Source organism: Lissotriton helveticus, chromosome 4_1, assembly GCF_964261635.1.
Source record: "Lissotriton helveticus chromosome 4_1, aLisHel1.1, whole genome shotgun sequence".
Lineage (NCBI taxonomy): Eukaryota > Metazoa > Chordata > Amphibia > Caudata > Salamandridae > Lissotriton > Lissotriton helveticus.
The window spans coordinates 1,450,457,536-1,450,484,085 of record NC_136063.1 but is presented as its reverse complement, the minus strand read 5'-3'; positions in this window follow the sequence as shown (position 1 = coordinate 1,450,484,085).

The window sequence follows — 26,550 nt, the reverse complement described above, 5'->3', positions numbered from 1 at the left end:
TAGATTTTTTAACTGGAGGGATGATGTATGATCCAAAGAAGGCTGACTGGAATAACAGAGGGAAAGATAGAATTTCCATTTTTTGTTTGAAATATTTCTGTTTTTCCAGTGTTGAGGAATAGTTTACTCATTCTCTTCATCCAATATAGTTTACTTAGATACACAATAAGCTGTTTTTGTTCTTACTAGATTCTCAACATTAATACTTAAATTGTTGTCCAGAAGAATTTTGCTATGTGTCAGTGAAAAAGTATGGGGGTAATTGTTGAAATGTGAGGGCGCAACCATGAACATTTATGCAAACACCATATTCTTTCCATAGTTCACATATCACTGATAGGGAAACATGGTAATACCATGGCTTTACCATACTATTCCCCCATTCCAATTTGCATAAATCAGAATGGTGCAGTGATACTGAACCCCATAAAAAATGAACTATATGGTAGTGGTATTAACCAAGTGTGCTATTGAATTCCCTTAGGAGAAAGATGAGATGATGCGAAAGGTGAGCGAAAAATAAATACAACTGGAGTGAGACTGTGCATAATGGCGCATAATAATGTAAACAAAACAACCCAAGTGAAATATGACTATTGAAATCCACTGATTCGTCATCTGTCTGAAAAATTGTTTTTTTTATTTATGAGCCCTTTATGCTGCCATTGGGTCACTTTTTGTGACGTTGTGGTGGCGTAAAATATGCACCACACTGCTCCCTATTTACAAAGTGATGCATCTAGGCAGAAGCATCACTTTGTAAACCTCTGTGCTACATTATACCTGCATCATGTATAATGTATGCAGTGTGGCCATTCCCCCTAAAAAATGGCTTGTAGTCGAGGTGCAGTGAAATCTGAGATTTCACTGCGTCACTTCTAGGACGCCACTGTGTCAAATCCTTACCCCTGCTTCACAGCAGGCGTAAGAGCACCGCAAGGCCTTTCACATGGGGCTTGCCCCATGTGAAAGGTCACATTGCTAAAGTTGTGTCTGATTACAGACACACCCCAGCAATGCAACACTATTGCACCTACAGATATGTCATGAATACTGACGTATCTGTAAATGCTTGCAACATGGCGCGCCATACAGTAAATACGGAGCATCCATGGTGTCGTAAGGAGGGCGCACTGAAACGTGTTGCATTGCTTTTTTCATGCAGCGATGCAACAATTTTCATAAATGAGGCCCGGGATGTTTAGTGGGATGTAGAGGGCGGACGGATACCTTGCGGCAGAGTTTCAAATATGGTTTCCCTACCAACTTTCCGATTTTTTGAATGATGCAGTGCAAGTTATTAATTTATCCAAGTGATATTTAAGTGGTCATGAAAAAGAAGCAATGTAACCTAACATATATATCTGCTCAGCTGTTGGCACAGGCATTCACATTGTAACTTAAGAGATAGCTCTGCTGTTTGGAGTCTGCACTTCATGTTTCATTTCATCTGATGAATATAGCTCAGTGGTCTGAATTTAGAGGATATGGGCCAGTGTAATCTATCGGATAGCCTGAATATTTGAGCCTCCTGCAAGCGGAAGGTGGAGAAGAAGGACGTCAAGGGGATGTGAGAGCCCCCTCCCCTTAGCTGGCAGGTACGTTTTCATTACACTGTATGAAACTGCTGATTTTCTTCAGCACTACCCTGCATGCATGTTATTTATTGTGGGCCCAGTTGTCTCATGTTGATGTACGTCAAACTGGAATTCAGCAATCACTCAAATTTTCACTAAAAGTGTCATATACTTTGTTTCCCAATAATGTAAAGTACAATTTGGTAAAGTGTCTCAAACTACTAAACAAAAGAGAACCACCCTTCTACTAACGACTCAAAAAGGAGTTATCGGCAAAATATTTTTTTTATAATTGGTGCTTGTTAAATGTTCCATGTGCTCTTTACAAACAGAAGTCGTGAGCTGCACAAGTGATTCTAAGGCCCACATGCATCATTGTGTCTTTTTGCATTTCTTAATTTGCGAAAAATAAGGAATCGCAAAGTAAGAAATGCAAAATGATATGCATCAATATTTTCGGTATTCTTGTGGGATTCGCTAAAAATCGCATTTTTTACCGAATCCCAAAGAAATACCGATTTCTTAACTTAATTTTCGCAATTTCCATTGATTCCTATGGGCCAAAAGGCCCATAGGAGTCAATGGAAATTGCGAGTGGCACTTAGAAAATTTCATGGGTGCAGGGGGGGGTCCAAAGGACCCCCCCATGCACCCCTGAAATGTACTTTTCAGCATAAGTTACATACACACATGTCCTAAGGACATGTGTGTGTGTAACTTTACAGTTTAAAAAATGCATTTTTGTGCATATTTAATCAATTTCGCAATTTACCACGAAGTTGAACTTCGTGGTAATTTGCACTTCCAATTTTAAAAAAAGCATATTTTTCTATAATGATGCATAGCATTTAAGAAATCGCACAATTGCGATTTCTTAAATGCTAATGCAATTTTAGAAATCGTAAAAAAGATGCGACTTCTAAAATGGCATGATGCATCCCAACAAGCACTTTTGCATTCGCAAACGGCCGATTTTAAGGAATCGCACCGTCTGCGACTGCAAAAATGCTTGATGCATGTGGGCCCAAAGCCCTTCTAGCCTTGGTATCGCAGATATGCTGAATGTCCGACGTTATTTCACGTTCTGTATAACACATCTTTGGACAGTAGATGGAGCTGTTGAACACCGTTAATGTAAGCGCTTGCAGAAGAGTGAGTCAGCACTTTCTGTTTGAATGAAGCTAAGGGTTCGGTAATGCAGCTCGCAACATTTTGTAGCTAGACAGACTAGCGTGCCTCGAAGTTAGAGCCACAGACAAAGCAATTCCGACCTACATCTGACTCAGATGGAAGGGTCCAACTTGCAGCATTTCTCGAGGCTGCTACCAGGAAGCCCTGTTTTCACAATTAACAGCTCAGAGTCAGACATACAGACCCATACTTTTTACAGGAAAAATGAAACTGGAGCATTGTTGTCCTATTTTTCTGATCTACAGATCATTTAAGGAAAGCTGGTTGGCCAGCTGGAAGTGGTTGACGTTGATTGAACCCCTTTAATATTATTAAACAGAAGCAGTAAAGGGTATTTATTTTATGTAGGGGGCCATGTGAGGAATTCTTACTTATTTTTCGTTTCAAAGCTGTGGTACTTCAAATATGTACAGGTCTGAATCAACAGCTTATGTGAAAATATACACTTACTTCCTAAAATACTTTGGCTTTTTCACGGATATATTGAAATTCGTATTCATCTCCTTGTTCTGCTTCTCTTAAACTATATTAAGATATAAGAATCTCTCAGCCGTTTTTCAGTGGGAGCAATCATAGTCACCTTCTCGACATGCAAAATGCTTCCCAAGACTTGAAGGGAGTGTGAGTAGTTATGACCGTTACAGTTACTGGTATTTTTATGGCGTGGCCCAAAACGCACGGTGGGGTTGCATTTTACCTCAATGGAATACACAGGTGGGCGATTCACTTATGGCTCGAGCTAGGCTCGAGTAAGACGCCAGGCTCCGGCTCTGCTCGTGGTCCCTCGAGCCCTAAACGAGCCCTCCAAGTGCATCTGCCGACTACCCACAAACTAAGCTTACTTGCCAAGAATTAAAGCAAACCCCTTCCGTGCTCATGACGAGCTCAGCTCAGGTTCCATACCATAAGTGAGGTGCGAGCCCCGGTCCATGCACAAATGAACAACTAGCAGCTTAATGGGGCCATTACTAGTTGACCATCCAGATGGCAGTTTACAGGCAGCCTCACTGGTATTCCCAACCAATAGAGCACATTTATTACGGTTATTAAAGAGACGAACCCAAGCAGCAGCAGGCATTCTCCAAACACAAAGATTCTTTCCGCACATGAACAAAAAAAGAAACGTAACCAAAACAACTAAAAAACAATAACTAACTGCCAGGAGTCTGTGCGGTTCAACCGCGAAAAAGGAGCCAAATGTCCGCGGTATAGACAGAGTGGGGGACCCGGGAAGGGGGTCCCAGGAAGGGGCCAATTCACACCACAGCCCAGAGCGAGCAGGAGAAACACACAGGCTGCTTCCTTGCGTGCAACTACTCTGTATCCCCAGGCCCACCCCCCTGTGTGTCCCGCTCCACTCCATGACGAGTGTCCCACGATTTGGCTATGTCACCCCAAGGCTCAGTGTATGGTTTACGCCGCTTAGTGATCTTACCGTAGAGATTAGTACTCGTGTGAAAAGTTGGCCTGGCATATGCTGTCCACTATTCTAGTGGGCACCTTGCACCAGTCCAAACAACCCTTATTGATGGTAGGTTAAAGACAACCTTAATAGAAAGCTATCCTAGTGTTAGCTGTGGGGAGCAGCCTTCAGGCTAAGTCTTGGAGGAATGTAAAACAGCTTGTTTTACTAGTCTATAATCTTGTGAATGATCAAATGAAAGGAGAACCACACCAGGTGTATATATAAAATATATGTATTTATTCTAAACACATCCCTCTAGTCCCTTCATGAGGCTAGAGGCAAAAGTACATTCAGTAAACTTAATATCACACAGTAAATTAGCACACTATATGTTGAGCCCTAGGGGCGTACCAAACCATATATTAAGAAAGTGGTATAAGAACCATGACAGACATACAGACAAGGCCTAGAGCCCGTTGAACCGCTGAGGCCACCAGGAACCACCCAAGGTAGTGACACAGGGGACCCACAGGGGTCGCATGCTGTGTCTAAACTCAGCCGCAAATCACCATTAACTTCTATGGGGAAAGTCGTGGTTGGAGGTTTAAAGATAAAGGACACTCAGAAGAGGACTTGGAGCAAACCGCTTTAGAACTAGGAGGTTCTAGAGTTAATACCCACAGGACCACTAGAGTACTCAAGTTACCTCACCCAGGGAAGCCGGGTGCATAGGTGTCTTTTGGTGTCAGGTTTCATTGTCGTTTTCAATGGCGATCTGCTGCAAAGTGCTGCTGGCGTCCAAGTGGAAAGTGTCTGGAGTGATCCAAGCCTGGATCAAGGATGAAAAGAACCTGAAAGCAGAGGGGACAGAGTCTGGGTCAATAGCCAGTGACCAGGAAGATGATAGGCGGGTGCCCAATGATTTCGGGTGCCTGCAGGTGAAGATGGTGAAGCTTGACTCTTCAGCCACGAGGACCAGGAGGCGTCGACGATGACCAGGTTCTGGATTCGAGCTGTCCCACAAAGGATGTCGAGTGCTGTGGTGTCGGTTTCTGGAGTAAACCCAACAAGCCTTGACAACAGCAACCCATGCAGAAAGCAGAGATTGGCTTCGGTGAAAACCAGCAAGGTCTGAGGGATTCACAACTTGGCAGAAAGTCAGGGCACATCTGGAACAACCAGGGAAGCCCAAGGAAAAGTAGAGTTACCTTCGTGGGGACCCACCAGTTGACAGACCATGGATCTCGGAGGGGCCTCGAGCGGAAATGCTAGAAGCGGGCCCACAAACACTCGTGGAGTGTAGGCCCACAATCTTCAGTGCAGATGGTGCTCAGGGCTTGGGCTTCAAGTAACCTAATGCCACAACTTCGGGAAAGCTTGGGAAATTGTTGCACTAGCAAATGTGCACGGTGTCCAGGGGTTCTGGTTCCAAGTCACTCGAGAGGGCTGCGGGTCTCAGCTTTGCTGGGGACTCGTGTTGGCCTCTGAGAAGTCTGGAAATCCTTGTCCTGTGTCGCAGATACTTCGGAGTCCATCAGCAGCTTCGGAAATGCAGACCAGCAAGATGCTTTGTTGGTGCCTGTTTGAACAGGGGAGTCACTCCTTGACCCAAGGGATATTCTTCCATCCTCTAGTCTTTAGTAGAGCGTCGAAGTTCCAAGATTCAGTATTAGAGTTTCGTCCAGGTGTAATCTAAAGTCTTGTTGCCCGTGGTCCCTTACTTATACTAAGAAAAGGGGTTGGACATACTCTGGGGACTCACCTATGGGAAGGTCGGGAAAGAGGGGTGGTTACACCCTCTTCCTTTGTCCAGTTTCGCACCAGAGCGGGGGCTGGTAGCCCCTGTAACCGGTTTGAACTGCGCTATTCACAGGGACACCAAATGTGTCCCCAGTGCAGACTTTCAAAGCACTCAGGGAGTGCCCCAACCTAGCCCCAATACACTAAAGCTTGTCTGGGAGGTAGTTACACCTCCCTGTGACAAACACCTATTGTGCAGGCCTCCCATGCCGAAGTTTTGTCCAGCAGCAGGAGGTCAGACCCGTGCCTGGGGCTGCGGCATCCATTATGTGATGCCAGGGCTCTTTTAAACTATTACCGGTTAGACCAGTGTGTATATGTCTCTCCCTCTAGAAGGGTAGAATTCTACCCCCACCGCCAGGACTGGCAAGGGGTAGGATTCCAAAGTGTTTGACACCTAACACAACATGTTTCCATGCAGCCATTCCAAAGTTAGCATTTACCGCGAGGTTATAATGCACTTAAGAGTATATGGTCTGGCTGCATCACAGAACAGCCTCAGAGAATAGGCTCCAAAAGCAGCAGAATGGCCCAGCTTATGCATGGGCACCCTCTCACACAAAACCAAGCACTCTGCCTTCAGTATTCATAAGGCCTGCCATAGGAGTGACTGATAGGCTTTATGTGTCAGGGAATACAGGTAGATATAGGTAACCTATATCTTGGTAAGGGGTGCATGCACCACCTTACCCAGGCTGCAGTAGCAGACCTGTGGTGCCATTTTGGAAGGCTTCCCAGGGGTGGCATAATACATGCTTCAGCCCCTGGTAAGCCTCTGGGGTACCTATGCCTTGAGTACCTGGTGTACCATATACTAGGGACTCACAAGTGTAACCCAGTAACCAATCTGGAGTGTACCTAATGTGCATGCAATCAATTTAGAGAGGAAGCAGCTAGGCTGGGGTTCTGGATAGCAAGGTCCCAGCCAGACTAAAGTCGAAAAACAATGAAACACCAGCAAAAAGTGGGGGTAACGATAGTAAGCTGATACTACTCTCCCACAACTCGCTCCTCTGCTCGGACCCAACTGGTCACGTCCGCTTCCCACGTGGTAACCAGTGGCGATTCTTTGCTTTCCAATGAAGCGCGATTCTCCTCTTGGCCAGGAGGAAGGCCAGATCTACAAATATGTGCCCCAACTTACGGGCCTTGGGTTTCGGGAAGAGGCCAAACAGACAAACCTCAGTTCTGCTCGGCAAAGTGCGAGCCAATACTTTTATTAACCAGATCCACAATCTTATTTGAATAATTGGAAAGTATTGGACCGGACCAGATCATATTGTCGAAGTTCACGTTCCCCAATGCGCACCTAGCACAGGGCTGATCGTCTCTATTATAAACCACATTCAACTGATGCGGAGGGAGGTAGGTTCTATGCAGGATGTTGAATTGAAGAGTCTTAAAGGCCGTATTCCTTGAGATCTTTTTTTGGCTCCTAGGACTTTCTGCCATTCTTTATCCGACAATGGTCGCGCTAACAGTTTCTCCCATCTTTCCCGTATACCCGGAAGCGCCCTAGGTGCCAGCTCTCTTATGGCCAGATAAAGGCAACGTATCAGGTGTCCCGCGGAGCCCAGAGTCACCATCGACTCCAGAGCGGGTGTATGTCTGTCTCGCCAGTGGCTGCACCCCAAAGCTCCGACACTGTCCCATGGAGCTTATGATAGTTTAAGAATTGACCCGGGGGAAGTTCATGGTAAGTAAAAAAATCAGCCAGCAGGAGCCATTCTTTATCCCTTTACCAGTCGTGCTCCGTGAGTACGCCCGCCTCCTCCCAACCCATCAATTGTCATTGCGTGAGGGGGGCCCAGCCCCGCCTGGGGGATGCCCACTAGTGAAAGACTCGGGCGCATAGCTGTCTCATTTGGGATCTGGCCACACATCTGTCCAAACACTGTACCGCCACTGAGAGCAGCGCTCCCATATTGAGTATCCTCTGACGACGGTTAAGAATTCTGGGAAGTAACCTTGAATATAATGCCCCAGCAGGGAGTGAGAACGTAGGCAGATCCCTGCCATCGATCCATCTTGCCCTCCATTGGAGTTGGGCTGCCAAATGGTATGCCTCGAAGTCTGGGGCCCCTAAACCGCCTTCAGTAAGCGGGAGGCGTAGGGTCTGTAAGGACACTCTATTATGGCTGCCATCCCATATGAGATCTCCAAGAAGCCCATCCAACGTCCTAAACCAAGATTTCGGTATCAATACAGGAAGATTGACAAAATAATACAATAGGCGGGGGAGAACAATCAATTTCAATAGTGCCCAACGAGCCATAAGTGGCAACTTAAGAGTGCGCCAGAGGCCACCTGCGGATGCAAAGCCCTCAGGGTGCCCCCGAGGTTCCCTTCAAACATGTCCGTCTGTGTGTGATGAATCTGTATCCCCAAATATTTGACAGACACAGGTGCCCATGCCAAGGAGGCCGGAAGACTCAATGGTCTAGGTATGGTGGGATGCAATAGGAACACAAATGTTTTTTTCCCATTCACCCGTAGGCTGGACAGAGCTGCAAACTCCTCCAGGATGTCTAGTTCTTGATGGACTCCTGAGGTCCCATCTCGCAAATAGATCAGTACATCATCCGCATAAAGCAAAATGATGTGGGGGGGTCCCGTCGAGGGTCACCCTCAACCTGTCGCATTCCCTCCGCAGTCTTACCGCCAAAGGCTCCATGGCCAGAGCAAAAATTAGCGGCGACAAGGGGCACCCCTGCCTGGTTCCCTATAAATGGGATAGGCTTCCGAAATAGTAGACCCCGTTTGCACACAGGTCCTGGGGTCTCCACAGAGCAGGCGGATCCACTGCAACCACCCATCCCCCATCTGCAAGATGCCCATCACCGCAAGTAGAAATGCCCAGCGTACAGTGTCGAAAGCTTTTTCCAAATCAATCGCCACTAGCACTGCATCAGGATAATTCTGCAGTGACGGATGAAACATAACTTCATACAATCTTCGAAGATTACTGGACGTGGAGAGTGAGGGGATAAACCTGCACTGATCTGTGTGTACCAGTCGGCACATGTGGGGTAGGAGTTGTAGGGCCAATGCCTTACTTAACACTTTTAGATCCATATTTAACACCTTTGCCGCCGTGGTGCGGGCTTTCTAAAGGGTGGCCGGGGCTGCGTTGGCCAATGGTCATTCGAAGCACCAGGGAGGGAGTGCGCCCATCAGCCGTTGGGAGCACGGATAGGGTTAACATGGACAGTGGTCTGAATTCCGTCAATTTGGGATGTGCCAATTTAGATTTGGGCAGGGGATCACCAACGCTTCCCGGAGTGAGGGCGGCAGGCGCAAGTCATGGAGCTTGGCGGCATACATCTGTTCCCATCCCGGGGCCAGTATGTCCACATAAGTACTATCAAATTCTGCTGGGAGGCCATCCCGCCCAGGTGTCTTCCCTCTAGCCATCTCTCTAATAGCTGCTCGTATCTCGCCCGCCTTAATAGGCAAGGCAGGCTGGTCCCAGACATCTTGATCTAACTGTACCAGTCGTTGCTCCTCTATATATGTCTGTAATTCCTCCCCTAGAGTTGGTCCCGGGGAACCATACAACGATTCATAGTAGTCCTTGAATGCGTAGTTAATTAATCTCGGGGAGGAGAGAACACAACCCTGAAAATCTGTGACACTCACCACAGGGGAAAGTATACTCTCTGGCCTAATTAACCAAGCCAGGAGTCTCCCAGCCCTGCCCCTTCTCTGTCCTGAGTGGTCTGATACTGTTTAAAATCAAGGGCTCTCAGTCTGTCCCAAGTGGATAGTAAAAGCTTTTCTCCTCCGTTAATTTCTCCAGATCTGGAATCGTCCCTACAGATTCCCTATCAAGGGTTAGGATTTGGGCCTCCAAGTCCGTAAATTCCTGAGTGATCAGTCTTCGGGTGCCTACTGTCTTGCCCAGGCAATGCCCTCGTGTCACCACCTTAAACGCCTCCCATTCCACCAGTGGGGAGCTGTTGGTTCCCTGGTTTACTAAGAAATAAGCAGCTAAGGCCTCAGAAAGTCCTCAGCAGGATCCATCATCATCCAGCAGTGACGGCTCAAACTGCCAACGTGGGATTGGGGCCCTCTCCAAGACCGGAACAAAACCCATGAGCAAAGGGCTATGGTCAGAAAGGGACCGGCCAAGATACTCAGCGCCGGTCATCATGGGTGACAAAGTGGCAGAACAAAAGAACATGTCCAAATGTGTGTGTAAATCATAAAGATGTGAATAATAGGAATATTCTCTACACCCTTCGTTGTGTAATCGCCACACCTCCTGAAGGTCCCAACCCGTTGCCCATGCCCGCAGTCCCTTAGCGGTGGCAGCCGCTGTGACACCCCGCAAAGGAGGGGTGGGCCTATCCTGATGAATATCAAAAACACAAGTAAATCATCACCCAACAATAAGGTCTCGTGGGGGAACCCTGCCAACACCCCAGACAGCCTATCCAGGAATCGAAGTTGCTACTGATTAGGGCCATAGATACTGCCCAAAATGATCTCCCTGCCTTTCAGAGTGCCCATGACCACCACATACCTCCCCTCAGGGTCTAGTACCCTCCGAGTTAGTTGGAAGGGCACCCCCGGCCTAATCTATATCAGCGCTCCCCTGGAGAAGGACGAGTAGGTTGTAGCAAAGAGTTGGCTGCCCCATCTGCGCTTCAGGCATGAAACCTCTCCCTCAGTGAGCTAGGTCTCCTGTAATAAAACCGCCTGTGCTCCCCTTCTCTTAATATAATTAAATCATTATATAGCTTTGCTGGTGCCCCCATGCCCCTAATATTTCAGACCATAACCGTAATCCTGTCAGGGCCGCCCATGTACGCAGCCATCAGATCTGCCAGGAAACCCCGCTAGCCCCCCCATCCCCCACCCCCCACCAACACACAAACCACTCTCCTGGCAGAGAGCAACAAAACCCCTAAAAACAACTCCCCATCCCAAGAGCGGACTGACAACGGTCAGCTGCCCAAACACACAAGCAAATTGCATAGCGAAAACTCACACCAGTGTGGAAAGATCCAAGGCCAACTGCCAAGGGCTTGTGGGGGGCGTAGCGTGACAGAAAACCAACCAATCGTCTAAATCACTGTCAGTACTGAGCAATAGCCATGCTAGGCCGTTCAAACCCTCACCTGGGTGCGCCCTCCCAGAGGGTCCCCCTCTCCCACATCACCCTCAACATCCAGCAATAACATGAGTGCACCCAAGACAGAGTCCCTCCCAAGTGATTAATAAAGGATATAACAAACAGGCAGGAGAGAGGGTGAGAGGAGTAAGCCTTACATCATTCTTCTAGACACCCAGTTCTACATGTCATTAGAGAGCTGCAGAGTCACAACAGACATGTTATCTTTTGTGGCCTGTGAGACTTCCGATTCAGTTCCATCCTCGCCATACTTCGCTTCGGAATCCATCTCTGCTGAGGATGCCCCAGGTCTCCCCATGAGGGAGACAGCCTCCAATGCAGCAACTCTCTCCATTGCAGTCCTGGACAGGCTCGGCTTCTTGAATTCTGTTTGCTTCCGGCATTTCCGCAGCCGTCTCCCTGGGCGTTCCACCCCAGGCGGCTGCCTCTCTGGCCGAGGCTGTGAAGGACCCCCGCGTGGTAGAATTCAATCCAGTCCCAGGCTGTTTTCGGGTCCTCGCAGAAGTGAGTTGTCCCATCAAGCATGATCTTGAGCCGGGCCGAGAACATCAGCGAGTATTGTATCCCTTCTGTACGCAGAGCTTTTTTAACTTCTAGGAAGGAGGAGCGACGCCTCTCAACCTCTTACATATAATCAGAGAACAATGTGACTCTACTGTTTTCTACGAGAAAGGGTCCAGCCTCCCAAGCCTTCCTACGTAGCAAATCTCTGTCCCGGAAATGGAGCAGCCTGGCCACCACAGCACAGGGCGGCCGGCCTGGCGCCGGGGATCAGGCAGGCACACAGTGAGCTCTTTCCAAAGTGGAGAAGGAAGAAAGGCCCTGAGGTGCTACAATGTCCCTCAGCCATGTTTCCAAGTAGCCAACCACTACCTGCCCCTCCACTCCCTCCAGAAGGCTCACCACCCAGACGTTGTTTCACCAGTTGCTCCCCTGCACGGCCTCCGCCCGCTTCTCCAAGTGACTGACTTAAGAGGCCAGCGCTCCCACCTGGGTCGATTGAGCCTTTTGGCTGGTTCCAGAGCCTCCAGGGAAGATTCCGTCAGTTTTACCCTCTCGGACAGCTTAGTATGTTCAGCGCGCAACAATCCAAGGCCAACCGCCACTGTTCTAATATCCTGGTGGAGGGTCGCCTTGGTGTCCGCTATGGCCTCGAGGATTTTGGCCAGTTCTTGATGCACCGGCACCTCCACCTGTTCATTCCCAGCGTCTTTTGCAGAAGAATCCACCATGCCATCCTTAAGGTCTGGGGGCACCGGTCTGCTTCTCCCGCGGCTTCCCCATAGCTGGACTCTCTCCTCCCTCTGCCCCTGTCCTGGTGCGGCGGGTCTTAGGTGTACAAGCAACTGTCTCCTGCCCGGCTGGTACTCCCCACTCCAGGGTCGCACACCGTCAGGCACGCCTTGGTAATGCCCCCCCGCAGTCCGCTGTCGAGGCCAGAGCCCAGGAAAGACCGTTCCATACCACAACCAGAGTCAACGACGATGGGGACAGGCCACCTGGAGATCCTTTTGGGAGGTTCACTCGGGCTCCGCTCCCGGGCCCCTCTCTGCCTCCCCAGCACCAACCTCCAGCAGCCAAGAGGGAGGCCTGCCCTCACCAGTCCTTGATCACCCTAACCGGCACCTCCTGTTCATGCAGTGCGGGTGGTACATTGGTGTCCCGGGACCTCCCGGGGGTCAACTGCCATCTCAGCCCGTTTTCAGGTGGGTACCCACCACAAGTCCTCTCATCGCAAGTCCAGGCCACCGCAAGGGTCGCCGATGGTCAGCGCGGCTCCATGGGTGATCTCGCACTGCTCTGCCCGACAACGCTCTGTCCTTCAGCTCCTGCTTGGCCCACTCTGTCAGTTGCACAGTCGCACCACAACGGTCGAAGAGGTGCAGCAACTCACACCCAGGTGGGGGGCCACCGCAAACAAGCAGTCAAACAGTAGTGTGCCAAGAAAAGTCACCTTGGGTTCAATCGCGGAATCAAATAGCCTCCTAAAGTGTGCACCGCGTCTTACATGTGTGCCCCAATTCACTTCCGGCTACCACCACTCTGTTCCTTCCTTATCTCGGGGCAGGCCTCCATCTATCGACGTTGCCTCCACTCGGGCGGGGGAGGAAGAACCCAGCCGATGCACTGCTGCCACCACAGCTGTGTCGATAAGAGTCCGTGCAGTAGAGCAAGCTATCGCGCTCCAGCGGGTCTTGGCTGCATCACCACACCTCTGGCCCTCTTCATTACCGCCACCACCTCTCAACCAGCGTGGGGGGGTTACGTGGGATCGAATCTCCGCCGCATGGTACCCCACGCCGCCTGCATGCAACCAAGCGCACAGATCGCTGTAACTACCCTTCGCGGCAATACCAGCCGGTGATGACGGACACCGCCTCCCGCAGGGTCCCTAATCTTTATGGCCTCTCTTCCACCAGGATATCGTCCATTGAGCACCTCCACAGGGCCCGCAGCAGCCCAGTCATAGACAACCCCCAATATACCAGGTCGCCAAACAGAGTCTACCAAGTCTGCCGCTCAGTCCTCCTCATAAGATCCCAGCTGCACACTTGCGGACAGGCCGTAGTGCTGTTCAGGGTGTCGACCAGGCACAGGCCCCAGACCAGCTGTCCCGAGGAGAGTTCTCCGGTCTGCAATTGTTAGCCGGGCCGCTAGAAGCACCCTCCGTCCCGTCTCAGCCTGGCATTGTGCAACGACCTGATCCTGATATCCTGCCTCAAAAGCAACACAAAGTTCTTCAGGAAGGCTATGTGGGGGGTTAAGTGATAATAATGGGCCTCACTGTGATCAGGCACAGGTGGCTTAATTGCAGGAGACAATCTGATTGGTCCCAGGTCTCCCAATCACTTTGACCTACCCCAGGAACACGTGGATACTTTTTGGATATTTCATCATTTTCCACATTTCATTATAATTCTGCCTGACATGAGGTCACTAAACTAATAAAAGATGCTCTAAATGGCATAAAAGTTGGATTTTTTGTGAATAAGAAATGAGTGACAATGTGGTGCATTGTGCTGCCACATAATGTATAAAATTATAGATGGGAAACAGTGTTTTTCACAGAGGGGTTCTGAGAGACTTCAAATAGACAAGAGCAAATCTTGAGTTGTCCATATTGCTCAGAACCCCTATGGGGTAAATACCTCAGTTTTTCACTTTTTACCCATCTAAAATAGTATGATATGTGTGGTTTATACAATCACCTGCCCCTGCTTTTAACAGCTACACTGGGAGTGGGGAGGTGGATTGATGATGGAGCTGTGAATAACATGGTCTCACCTCTCTGTCCCAAATACAAGAAAACATACCTGAATTCCTGCAATCCACCATAACCACCACCCTCTGTGCTTTCCGTCCCAAGGCCCTCCTGAAACTGTACTGAGAAGCCTGGAATTCCTTTATGAAGTAGTACCAGTGGGAAATCTTTTTCCCACTGTTGCTACGTGATTTCAGTGAATAACCAGATTTTGAACCCGGAATTCATGATGTAGACATCCAATGGAAGCCATACGTACCATAAGATTATAGAGGAGTAGTTTGAAATAAAAGGGATGTCATTCATTGAGGGATTCTCAGTGACAACAAATAAACAACGGGGTTAAGCGTCAGTTGTCTATGATGTTACTCAGAACCCCAAGGTGAATACCATCCCTGTTATTCACTAGGAGAGGCTGGGCTGGTTATGATGTCCACTTATGTAAGTGGGCACCTTGCACCAGTCCAGACAACCCTTATGGTGATTTAAGAGGTCATAGATAACCTGTAAAGCAGCTTGTTTTACCAGAATGCAATCCTATATGTATAGATTAAGTGAAAATGAACCACACAAGGTATTTATAAACATATGTGTTTACTATATAATACTCTCTAACACATATAAATGTCTCCTACCCGGAGATATGCACAATGCACCCAATACTTTGCACAGAAATCACGTAAATAGCACAAAATACACAATGGACCTGGGGGGGGGGCAAACCATATACTAAGAGAGTGGTATAAGAATCACAACTCGGGTCAAGACAATGTCGAGAGGATGTAGAAGTGCTGGGGACCCAAGAAACTACCCAAAGTGAGAGACTAGGAACCCTACGGAGATCAAATACAGTTTGTGAAAGCAACCACGTTCTCCGTACAAATCAATGTGTAAGTCGCAGTTGGAATTTTAGAGATTAAGGACCCTTCCCAGTGGACCCTGAAAAAGCCCAGTGGAAGACAGAAGGTTGAAGATCCACCCCACCCATGGATACCCTAGTACCCACGTTACCTACACCAGGGAAACCAGGTGCATAGGTGTGAAGTGGTGTCGGAAAAATCAGTCAAACCCAATAGAGGGCTTCAGGAAAGTGCCACTGCTGGAGAAGGAGAAAGTGTCTGGTGGTTTCCGAAGGTGGATTCAGGATGAGAAGTGGGTGCAAGCAGAGGGGACAAAGTCTATGCCACTCAGGAGTGACCAGAAGATCTGGAAGACGAATGCTCACCCATGTAGGGTGTTAAAGGAGAGTTGATGGTGCAGCTGTGAAGACCAGGAAATGCTGAGGAAGACCAGGAGTCATGCACGAGCTGTCTCACGCCGGATATCGAGAGTTGGGTGGTTGGTGGCTGTCGGGAGCACCAACAAACCTTGGCAACTGCAAACAACATAGAAGTCAAAGAAGGTACAATGTCGGGACCAGCAAGGTCCAGGGAAGTCACCACAAGCAGGGGAGTCAGGGCAGGCCCTGAGCAATTAGGGGAGCCCAGAAGAAACAAAGGTTAGCTTCAACAGGACCCACAGGCCAGAGGCACTGAAGTCGCAAAAGGACCTCATGCAGCTCACCAAAAGATGCAGGCTACGGTGCAAACAATGCAAAGTGGATGAATACTTTGGTCACTGGAGATGCTTGAGGTTGGGGCTACTTGGGGGCCCAAAGATCTTGGAGGAAGGAAGCCAACAAGCCTTAACAACTGCAAGTCAATGCAGTGCACAGGGGTTCGGTTCCGGCAGCTCCCACGAGGGATACTTGCCTCAAACTTAGTGAGAGGGCAGGGCAAGCCTTGAGAGCTGCGAAGAACTACCATCTGTGTTGCAGAACCTTTCGGAGTCCGTAGGAGCTCAGGATCAGCAGACCAGTCAACTTGGTTGCAGTGCCTGCAAATGCAGGGAAGTCACTCCTTCACTTCAAGGGAGATTCCTTCAGGTGTCTTGGATGCCCACAGGTCTTGGAAGCTTCCTGTATCGTGCACAGGTACATATGATGCAGCAGACTGAAAGGGGAATGAAGTCAAGCCCAAACAAAGTCCAGTGAAGATAAGAGTGCCCATAAGTTAGAAGTAGAAGTGGTGTCTGAATTGAATCTTATCCCATGACAAATCTAGGGACTCACCCTCAGGTAAGCCCTTAAGTACTCTAAAGAAAGGTAGGGATTATTCAGGGGACCCTCCCAGGGGAGGGTTTGGACAGGGAGGAAGTTACATGTCCTTTGTCCAGTTTCACACCAGAGCGGGAGCCAATGGCACCCAGAGCTGGTTTGAACTGGACTATGTACAGAGGTAGCAAATGTTCAACTCATGCAGACTAAGTGGGGCTGGCAAGCGCACCCGCCCGGCCCCAATACACTAAATCCTGTCTGGGAGGTGTTCACACCTCCCTATGACAGGATACCTATTGTTCTGCCTTCCCCTGCTAGAGCTTGGCTCAGCAGCAGGAGGACCGAATCATGTGTCAGGGCGGCAGCAGCCATGTTGTGCTGCCCAGGGTCTAGAAGACTGGCACCGGGAGCACTGAGAGCTTAACGGAGGCCCGTTCCAGTGGTTGGAATCATACCCCCCACGCCATTTAAGGTATTAGAGGTATTATTCCAACAAGTTTGATACCAAACATGATAGGATTAATTTCAGCCAAATAGTATATGGCTGTTTCACTTACCACCCGGGAGAACGGGCTCCATAGGCTGTAGGGGTGTCCTGCTCATGCAGGGGTACCCTCACACTTAGAACCAAGCACCGTGCCTTCAGGATTGTTAAGGCTTCCTATTAGGGTGACTTTTATGTTTTAAGTGCAGTGACCTTTCTTGAAGTGAACCACACCCCGAATGACATGAAGTGGACCGTGATTGAGCAGGTTAAGGCTGGGCCTAACTTACAAAAACGCCTGTTTGAAAAGGAACAGCGCTGGATATATAGGTTATCCACGCACACAGCAGGCCTTAATGATAATATCCCTTGGGCCTCTGTCCTCCAAAAATAAGCCTGCCACCTGGATAATATGTCTCTTTAAATCCCTTTTAGGTGTAGCAATGTCAACCACCCTTTGTCCATTGACCACTTTGACCCTATTTACTGTTTGCTCTCGCCACTACCTTTAAAATTATTGTAGTCCCTTCTATCAATTGATGGCATATTGGCCATGTTCATGCAGTTACCACTGCCTGTACTAGAGTCTGAGCTTCCGAGAGTGACTCCATGCTTATTCTTCTTTCATTTCTTATTTTATTCCCATGGTTCGTTTGGTATTCATTAATCACCCCCTGAGAGGGACATTTAGCCTGCTCCTTTCCCTCCCTGTGTTTTTACATTAACCACACTCACTGAGCCTTTTTGGCATCGCCGGATCACCATGCCGGCGTCCCAGACGGTTGCCTAGCGACAATCACTACGCATGCCTCACATAGCTCCGCCCACACCCGGAAGCCTCGGCTTGATATTCTCCATGCTGGCGTCTTCACGGAAAAGCGACACCAGAGAGGCGCGTAGGTACACCGACCTCGTTGTTCAGCGAAACTGTAAGTTTTTCTTTCAAATCCTGAATAACGCTCTCCTTTCTCGCAAATGGAGCTTTGCTATGGTAGCGAGCCCAGTTATTCTGACACACCGCATACCAGCTCGTAATGGGCCCCGTTCGTGTGTGTTTCTTTTCTGGCATGTTCTTTGACCTTCTGTTCATACACCACAGAATATGTTTTACCGTTGAACAAGCCTTCCCTCTGCCCCCACAAAGCATTTGAGACCCACAACAGGAGTAAGATCTCTCCCTATGACAGTTTGTTTTGTTTTATGATACAATCACATGCATTTATGTTCCACTCACTCTAATGTATGTGAGTATTGTTAGTCACCCTGCCTATAAATTTTGTGCAAATGACTCCGACTAAAAGTAGACCACAGCCACCAATTACACCATTATTGATCAGTGTGACTGAGTGAGCTCGTGAAGATGGCTAAATTATAGCACCCCTTGACAATGATATACGGCCAGCCAGCACTGTATAGCCATAATACAAGCATGTGTTCACGCCAGGCACGATATTTGTTTCATACTCATTCTGAATGGGATTTGCATGAAGCATGCAGACATGTGAGAACCTACACTACGTTACAGGCACGTATTCTGTTTGTTTGTGACTGGTTTTCCTTTTCCTCCCACAGGTCTTTTTTTTCCTCGCCTATTTTAGGTTTTTGAGGCTGCCTACTGCAGATTTTTGCTGCAAGGCCACAGGAATCTAGGACTGGGTACACGTTAGTGTGTGTAGACCATCCATTTTCCTATTCTGGTCCTGACGAAAACCTGGGATTTACCGCTAACAGGTTGAAACATGTAGACCCTTTTTAATTACTATCACATAGATACTCATGGTCATTATTACCCATTAGTATCTCCACTCTGTTTTTATTATTGTCCAGTAGCTTATGAAAAAAGTTTTTTCCAACAAGTTATACCAGGACAATTTTTAACATCAGTTTTTTGCACCTTTCACTCAATAAAACCAGCTCCACTGTAGTCAGGTGTCACAGAACACCCTGATGGCATTCGGCCGTCAGGGTGGGACCCCGATGATGAAGCATGTCACCAACCAGGTTGGTGAGTGAGGGGTCTTCTAACAAAAGGGCACTATACTCTTGTTTTCGTTTCTGACATCCCATTTAGAACCTTTTTTAAGGTCCTTGTGGTGATACTCCTCTTTTTTGTTAATACTATGACCCCCTTCCACCAAATCATCTGCCCCTGCTTCCAACATGTCCACAGTGGCAGAGGAGTATTGCGGAAACCATACATAGCATAAAAAAGTAATAACGAAATTTGGCCTCATGCCACCCAACACCAAGAAATAAATGGCCTCCTGCCTACCCATCCCGACCACCATCTAAAATATATCTCTCTCGCTCATCTCCAATTGGAACATTGGAATGTTGGGAGCTCCATTGAAGACATTAGTTTGCTCCGAGCATCTAATGGCTGGTAAAAACCTGGTACTCCAACATTCCAATGTTTGCTTTTCACAGATGTTGCTGTGAACAAAGGCCTCATGGAGCCGGAGGGGATTTAAACTCCAATGGGCTCAGTGAGACCTTTTTTTATTTGTTAGAACATTCTGCCTTCCAGTTGCGGGATGTTCTAATAGCCTTATAGCCCGAGGTAGCTGGGCTATACCGGCCATTTAACGCTTGCTTCCTTGTTAAAGGCGCCTGACTTTGGCTTGGGCCTTTAACACTGGAGCGGGACTTAAATGGCCGGTTTAGCCCGCTATGGGGGCTATAAGGCTACAATATAAAACAAAATACCTGGTCTCCTGCCACCAATCCCCCTTCCTATCCCTCTTTAAATATAGTGGATCAAAAAACATACCTAATCTCCTGCCACGTACCCTCACCACACTCTTCCAACTCCCAAACCCTACCAGCAAATAGCCACCCTCTCTTTCACATTGAGGGCAGAGACCCTACCCTGCTCTGACAGTGGCTCTGTTTGCGCCACTTCTCTGTGCAGCTTCTTTTCCTCTCTCAGCACAGGTTTGCAGTCCCAAGCTGACAGCAGAGAAGGCAGACAGCACAGGGAGAGTGTTTCCTGTGTTCTCACACCTTCCTCACTTACATGGTGACCTGGGAGAGGTGGTAGAAGGCAGATATGAGCTTCAAGTGAGGGCGTCTTCTATGTGAGATCTCAACAGTGTTTAGCTACTTTCGAAATCACTGTAGCGACATCATAGTAGTGAATTACCGGAATTCGATCCTGTTTTTGCACAAATGTTCTCCTGTGGAAGCTATGTACAATAGCTATATTTACTAGGATGAAACGAATTTCCCAAGCATAAGTAAACTCTCTGCCTATGTAACATGAGAAGAGTTCAAACATGGTTACAAACCCTTGAGAGACGTATAGAATCATTTGGTAAGTTAAATTAAGTCAGAGTTCGGAGCGAACCTAAAGAATGTTCTAGATTAGGGCAAAAGGGTTCTGTAAACCACCTGGAAGGGACATTCCCACTGAAACATGCAGGGAATTGTGAATGTTCCCTTACAGTTGAAGGAGAAAGAGTTTATGTTCCAAAATTGTTTCCATTATAAGAAGTGGACGACAACGATATTTGTAAGGGCCAATCAGTGAATACAAAATAATTTTCTGTTTAGCAAGCCCTACATACTTAACAATCGGCACTAATTGACATTCTAGAGTGTTGGTTGGTTTGATGATATCCACCTGGGTTATGAGATACAGGGCCTTATTATGAATTTGGTGGTCCTCCTGTCGACCCCCCCCCCCCTTCCTCCCGCTGCACCGACAGGAGAACTGCCAAGCCCGAGGTGCGCCCGCCCACCGTATTACGAGTGTAATCCAGAGCGGGCAGCCGGTGCTGCAGCGGTCTCAACACAGTGGTCTGTTAGGCTCGTAGGAGAACCTTGTAAAAAAAATAATTGAAAACATTTTTATAAACTTTAATTATGCTTTTAGTACATTGCAGAGTGAGAATAAAGAAGGGTATCTGTCATTGAATCACAATTGTGCAAGATGGCATGGAGCATAACACGGTAAAGCAGTGTCTAATATAGGTAATGACTTAGCTGTACACACATATTTAGCAGATCATAAACAAGGAGTACAATCCTGAGGGCCTGATCTGTGCCATCAAATGCAAATTCCCCCCTCTCTGGCAGCAGGACAATGTGCCAGACTGCAACCATCAAACCCAGAGTCAGGTAACACAATCCGTAAGAAAAAACAAGAAACTATGACAAGAGGCATAGGAAACCAAACAGTCGGGAAGAGTGAAGTTAAAATTACCCGACCCTCTGTTGGCACAATGCCCCATTCCAGCTGGGAGTCGGTGGACCGTTTAGCTTTCTCCACAAAGTACCTATATGGGCCCCAGATGTCATTGAGACGGAAAGAGCCAGGCAGCGTGCTAGAATATATTTTGCTGCTGATGTTACAATAAGCCAGACTGTTCAGCCAGCCCTGTAAAGTGGGAGGTGACCGATGGTCCCACTGAAAAGCTATTTCCCTCTTGGGTAGTAACAGGCTAAGAGATGCAAACCTCCGGATCTTTTTGGGTAAGTTAACCACATATCCCAGAAGTGCCGCTTCAGGTGTGGAATCAAGGGACAGCTGGGTCTTGTCGCCTAATGTACTGTGCACCCCCTCCCATTATGACTGTAGTTTTGGGCAGGTCCAAGTGAGGTGGGCAAAATCAGCGTGAGGGGCATGACTTTGTGGCAAGTGTAGGGTCTGGAAGGGTCAAGTCTATGGGACTTAGCTGGGGTGATGTATACCCTGCGTTGGAACTTGAAATGGATTAATGTATGCCTGCTGTTGAATGACACTTCCTTTGTTACTGTTAGATATAAACACAGCAACACAGAAGTATTTTGAAGAGCTGGTTTATTCACGTCCTAGTCTCGGCACCGCCAGCCTCTCACACAACATTCTAAATGAGGCGCCCCACCAACATTCCATGGGACTGATAACAATGCGAAAGGGGAGGGGTGAGTGGAACATACCATTGTAGATATTACTTTACAAAGGAGATTACAACACATCTCCCTCTGTAAGGGAATTAACAACCGTTATGAACAGACCTCTGTATACTTAAACAGCCCTAAGTCACATAGTCCTTTTGCCAGCTTGGTGGCTGACGCACCCTGGTTTCTCTGGCCGCTTGAATGTCCGGAAGAGTAACCTCCTGGTTCCCCTCACAATCAGCCATTGGAACGCACAGATCGGGGCAGGCACTTACATTGTCTATGCTCCATGTGCTTCCATCTTCCAGGACAAGCGAGTTATTGTTCACTCTCTTTACTCTTGCTGGTTTGGAGAAAGAGGACACTTTTGCACGTCCAACAACAGGTCTTTTGACTACTACCCATTGTCCAACATGGAACTTCCTGCTAGTGGTGCCCCACTTCTGGTCGTACCTGGTTTTGTAGTCCATCTGATGCACTTCCACTTTTTCTTTAACAGACTCCCTGTCCACCCACACCGGACTACCACCATTCAACCAGTTGGGGCTGAGTTTTGACCCTGGATTCCTCCCTTTAAGGGATACAAACGGAGATACACCTGTCACCGCATTGGGGGAAGAATGATAAGACCAAAGTGTTTTTCTTATAGCTTCCTCTACAGGTTCATGCATTGAAACAGCCATTTGAATAGAGTTCTTCAACATCCTATTTGCCCTTTCCACCGTGCCATTAGCTTTAGGACAGTAAAAAGGTGTTCTTATATGTGAAATGGCTAACTCTGCCAAGAACCTTTTCATTATTTCCGACGTAAATTGAACGCCATTATCTGTTACTAAAGTGCTCGGTATACCTTCTGTTGCGAACACCTCTTGCAAAAACTCCCTCAGATCTTGTGTAGTTATTGAGGGTACAAATTTGGTACAGATCCAATGAGAGTGGTAATCTATGATTACAAACATAAACCTCTGGTTGGTGTTAAGTAAGTTCATGGGACCTATTATATCAATCCCCAACTTGTCCCATGGTTTACTTGGTACCTCTACTGGAATAGGTGGTGCCTTGTGTATTAGTTTAGATTTGTCACACCTTCCAAACGCTTCACAATCTTTCACCGTGCTTTCCACCAACCCATCCATCCTAGGGAACCAATAATGTTGTCTGATCTTACTCTTTGTCATGCTTCTTCCAGGATGACCTTCGTGTGCTAACGCTATGATCCTGTCTTTCATGCCATCCGGAGGAATGACTTTATTTCCTCTCCAAACCTGACCATTCATGTCGGATAACTCATTTCTCACTGCCCAATATGGTTTGAGGTTTTCAGCTAGCTCAATGTTATTCTCCGGCCACCCTTCCTCAATTAACTTCCTCAATTCCCTTAACACCTGATCACTTTGGGATTCTTTCTCCCACTCCTCCTTACTAATTGCCGGGTGTCCTACTGCGAGAATTGCCTCCTCTGGTGGCCCCCCCACGTTGTCCTCCCCCTGTATGGGCAACCTTGACATGCAGTCTGCTATGGTGTTTTTCTCACCGGCCACGTAACACATGGTGAAATTGTATCCTTGCAATGCCAAAATCCATTTTGCAATGCGTGGGGTGGCCCTCTCAATGTTCTTTGTAGAGAATAAGGGAATTAGTGGCTTGTGGTCGGTCCTCAGGGTAAAGGGGATTCCCCATAGGAAGAATTTAAAGTGATTTATGGCCCAATAGCACGCTAGAGCTTCTCTTTCGATGGTAGAGTAATTAGACTCTGGGTCCTTCAGTGCCCTGGAAGCGAAAGCGATTACTCTCTCGCATCCGCCAACCCTTTGGGTAAGGGATGCCCCCAGGCCCTTGCTACTGGCATCTGTAGTAAGTGTGTTTTTTTCATTTGGATCAAACATGCCTAAGGTGGGTGCCATGGCAATGGCTGACTTTACATACTTGAATTCCTTTTGGCATTCACTACTCCACACAAAATTACTACCTTTCTTTAAGAGTTCCCCCATTGCACGTGTGTGACTAGAAACGTTTTCGACGAACTTGGTTATGTATTCCACCAATCCCAGGAAGGATCTGAGCTCATCCTTTGAGGAGGGAGCGGGTGCTAACATCACTGCATCCACCAAGCTGGTTTTGGGCTTAATTCCTTCTCCTGAAATGGTATGCCCTAGGTAAGTTACAGACTTTACTCCTATCTTGCACTTTTCCTTTTGGGTGGTAAAACCTGCTTTACTCAATTTGTTCAAAACTTCTCTTAAGTTCGAGTTGTGCTCACCTTCTGAGTCTCGATAAATTAGTATATCGTCCTGGAAGCACAGGACTTTACCAAGACCTTCTAGGATGTGCTGCATAATGCGTTGGAAAACCGCCGCCGCGGACGCCAACCCGAATGGCATACGGTTATATTGGTATGCCCCAAAAGGCGTAATGAAGGAAGTCAGGCTTTTTGACTCAGGATGTAGGGCAACCTGGTGATAAGCTGCTGAGAGGTCCAAAACACTGACGAATTTCGCACCTTTCAACACACTGAGCATTTCATTTATTCTAGGGAGAGGATGTCTCTCTACCCAGATGTTGGCATTAAGGTCCCTGAGATCCACACACAGGCGAATCCCTTTGCCCCCTCCCTTTGAAGCTACCACAATGGGGGCGAGCCATTCCGAGCTCTCAATTTTCTCAATCACTCCAATGGATTCCAATTTCTCTAGTTCATTTTTCAATGCATCTCTCACCACCAACGGCACGGATCTAGCCTTATGTACCGCAGGCTTGTAATGCTTCTTCAGTTTTATTTTATGGAGGAAACCTTTCAATAATCCTAACTCATTTGAAAATACCTCAGGGTAATCCTCACACACCTCAGAACCAATGCTTGGTTGTTCTATCAAGTAAACTGGCTCAAGGGCATTCGGATCTAATTTGATGCCTAGGTCTTTTTGATGTTTCCACCCCAGTAAACATGAACCTAGTTAAATACACTTTTCCCACAGTAACTCTATCCTTGAATCTGATGTGCATAATGACCATTCCTACCAAGGGTATGGTGTCATGATTGTATCCTCCTGGGTTGATGTCTGGGGGTAACACTTCATATTCCTTGTCAACTGACCTTGTTTTAAATGTAGTTTCATTTATGAGTGTGTAGGGTGAACAAGAATCTGCATATACATTATAGGCCACATTGTCAAGCATAATCTCACACTCCGGGTAATTACACTCAGAACTCTCCAGAAGTTCGTTAACCTGGAATACAATGTCCTCTCTTGGTTCCTCCTCATCCAAAACCACATGGGTCACCTCTTTCCTCATGTCATGACATACCTTAGTAAAATGTCCCCTTTTGTTGCACTTCCTACACATAGCTCCCCTTGCTGGACACATCACACTATTCGCTAGGTGACTGGGATTGCCACAGCGGAAACATTTCAACTTTTGGGTTTCATCCCTCAGAAAGGAACTTCCTTTTTGTACATGTTTACTTTTGTCATGCTTATTAGACACTCTCAGAATTTCTTCCTCGCAAACTTGCTTCACTTCAACAGCATCCTTCATCTCATTCATGCAGAATGCCGTGTGCTCGATGCTTTTTGCTATATCCACAGCTTGTTTCAAATCGGGGGCGTCTGCTAGTAACTTTTATTGTATCTTTTTATCTGATGTGCACCTAACCAATTGGTCTCTGATCAGGGAATAAGTGAGGTTTCCAAAATCACAAGTAGAAGATAACCCTCTAAGGACTGCAATATAATTCACAACTCTCTCATACTTCCCTTGAGACCTTGAATAGAATTTGTGCCGCTCCAAAACTATGTTAATTTTCTTCCCACACTGTGCGAGTTTCCTTAAAGCAACCTGATATACATCTGATGAAGCTTCACCATCCTCTCCTCCTCCACTGCTTTCGCTCACAATTTCGGGCAAATTATCATAAATTTCTCTAGCATGCTTTCCCAAGTTATGCAGCAAAATGTGCAGTTTCCTGACAGATGAGAACCTGTTCCCTCGAATAGCTATTAAATAGGACTTAAAAATCCTTACCCAATTTTTCCATGGAGTGAGAGGTTCACCATCCTCATTTAGAAAGGGAGGTGGTTGTGACATTGACATTGCTGTAGCCATTAATGAATGAAACTAGGAATGAGTGCCAAGTGTAAGTATATGAGCAGGCACAGTGGGTGAAAATACCTAGCTACAACACTTTACTCACATATAGTATCCTGAATAACTTCGCCAAAATTGCAACACAATATGCCCTTTCTTCACCTTCACATAACTGGACTTTTCCTCAACGATAATTCAACCTCAAGATACATTTAATTTCTCTCACGCACCCAGTGTTCAATGTCAATGGCCACACCAGTTTTTTTTTCCAAGTTCTACGATTGCTGTGCCTATCAGCGTGGTACCCGGGAGGAATCCTAACAGGCTTCCTGGTTATAGGCTGTGCCTGTCAGCGTTGTCAAAAATGCTTACTTCCTCACTAAACACCAATAGGCTTCTTTATGGCTGTGCCTATCAGCGTGATTATCACAGGGGAAGTCCTGACAGGCTTCCTGGGTGTAAGCTGTGCCTGTCAGCATGGTAAATTAAACATTTACTTTTCTCCTGAACACCAATAGGCTTCTTGTAAGCTGTGCCTATCAGCGAGTAGCCAACCTCAATGACAATCGGTCTCCCTTAGGAGTTGCGAGGCTGCTCCCCCGACCGGGTGCTTCCTCTCACACCCCTGCGCC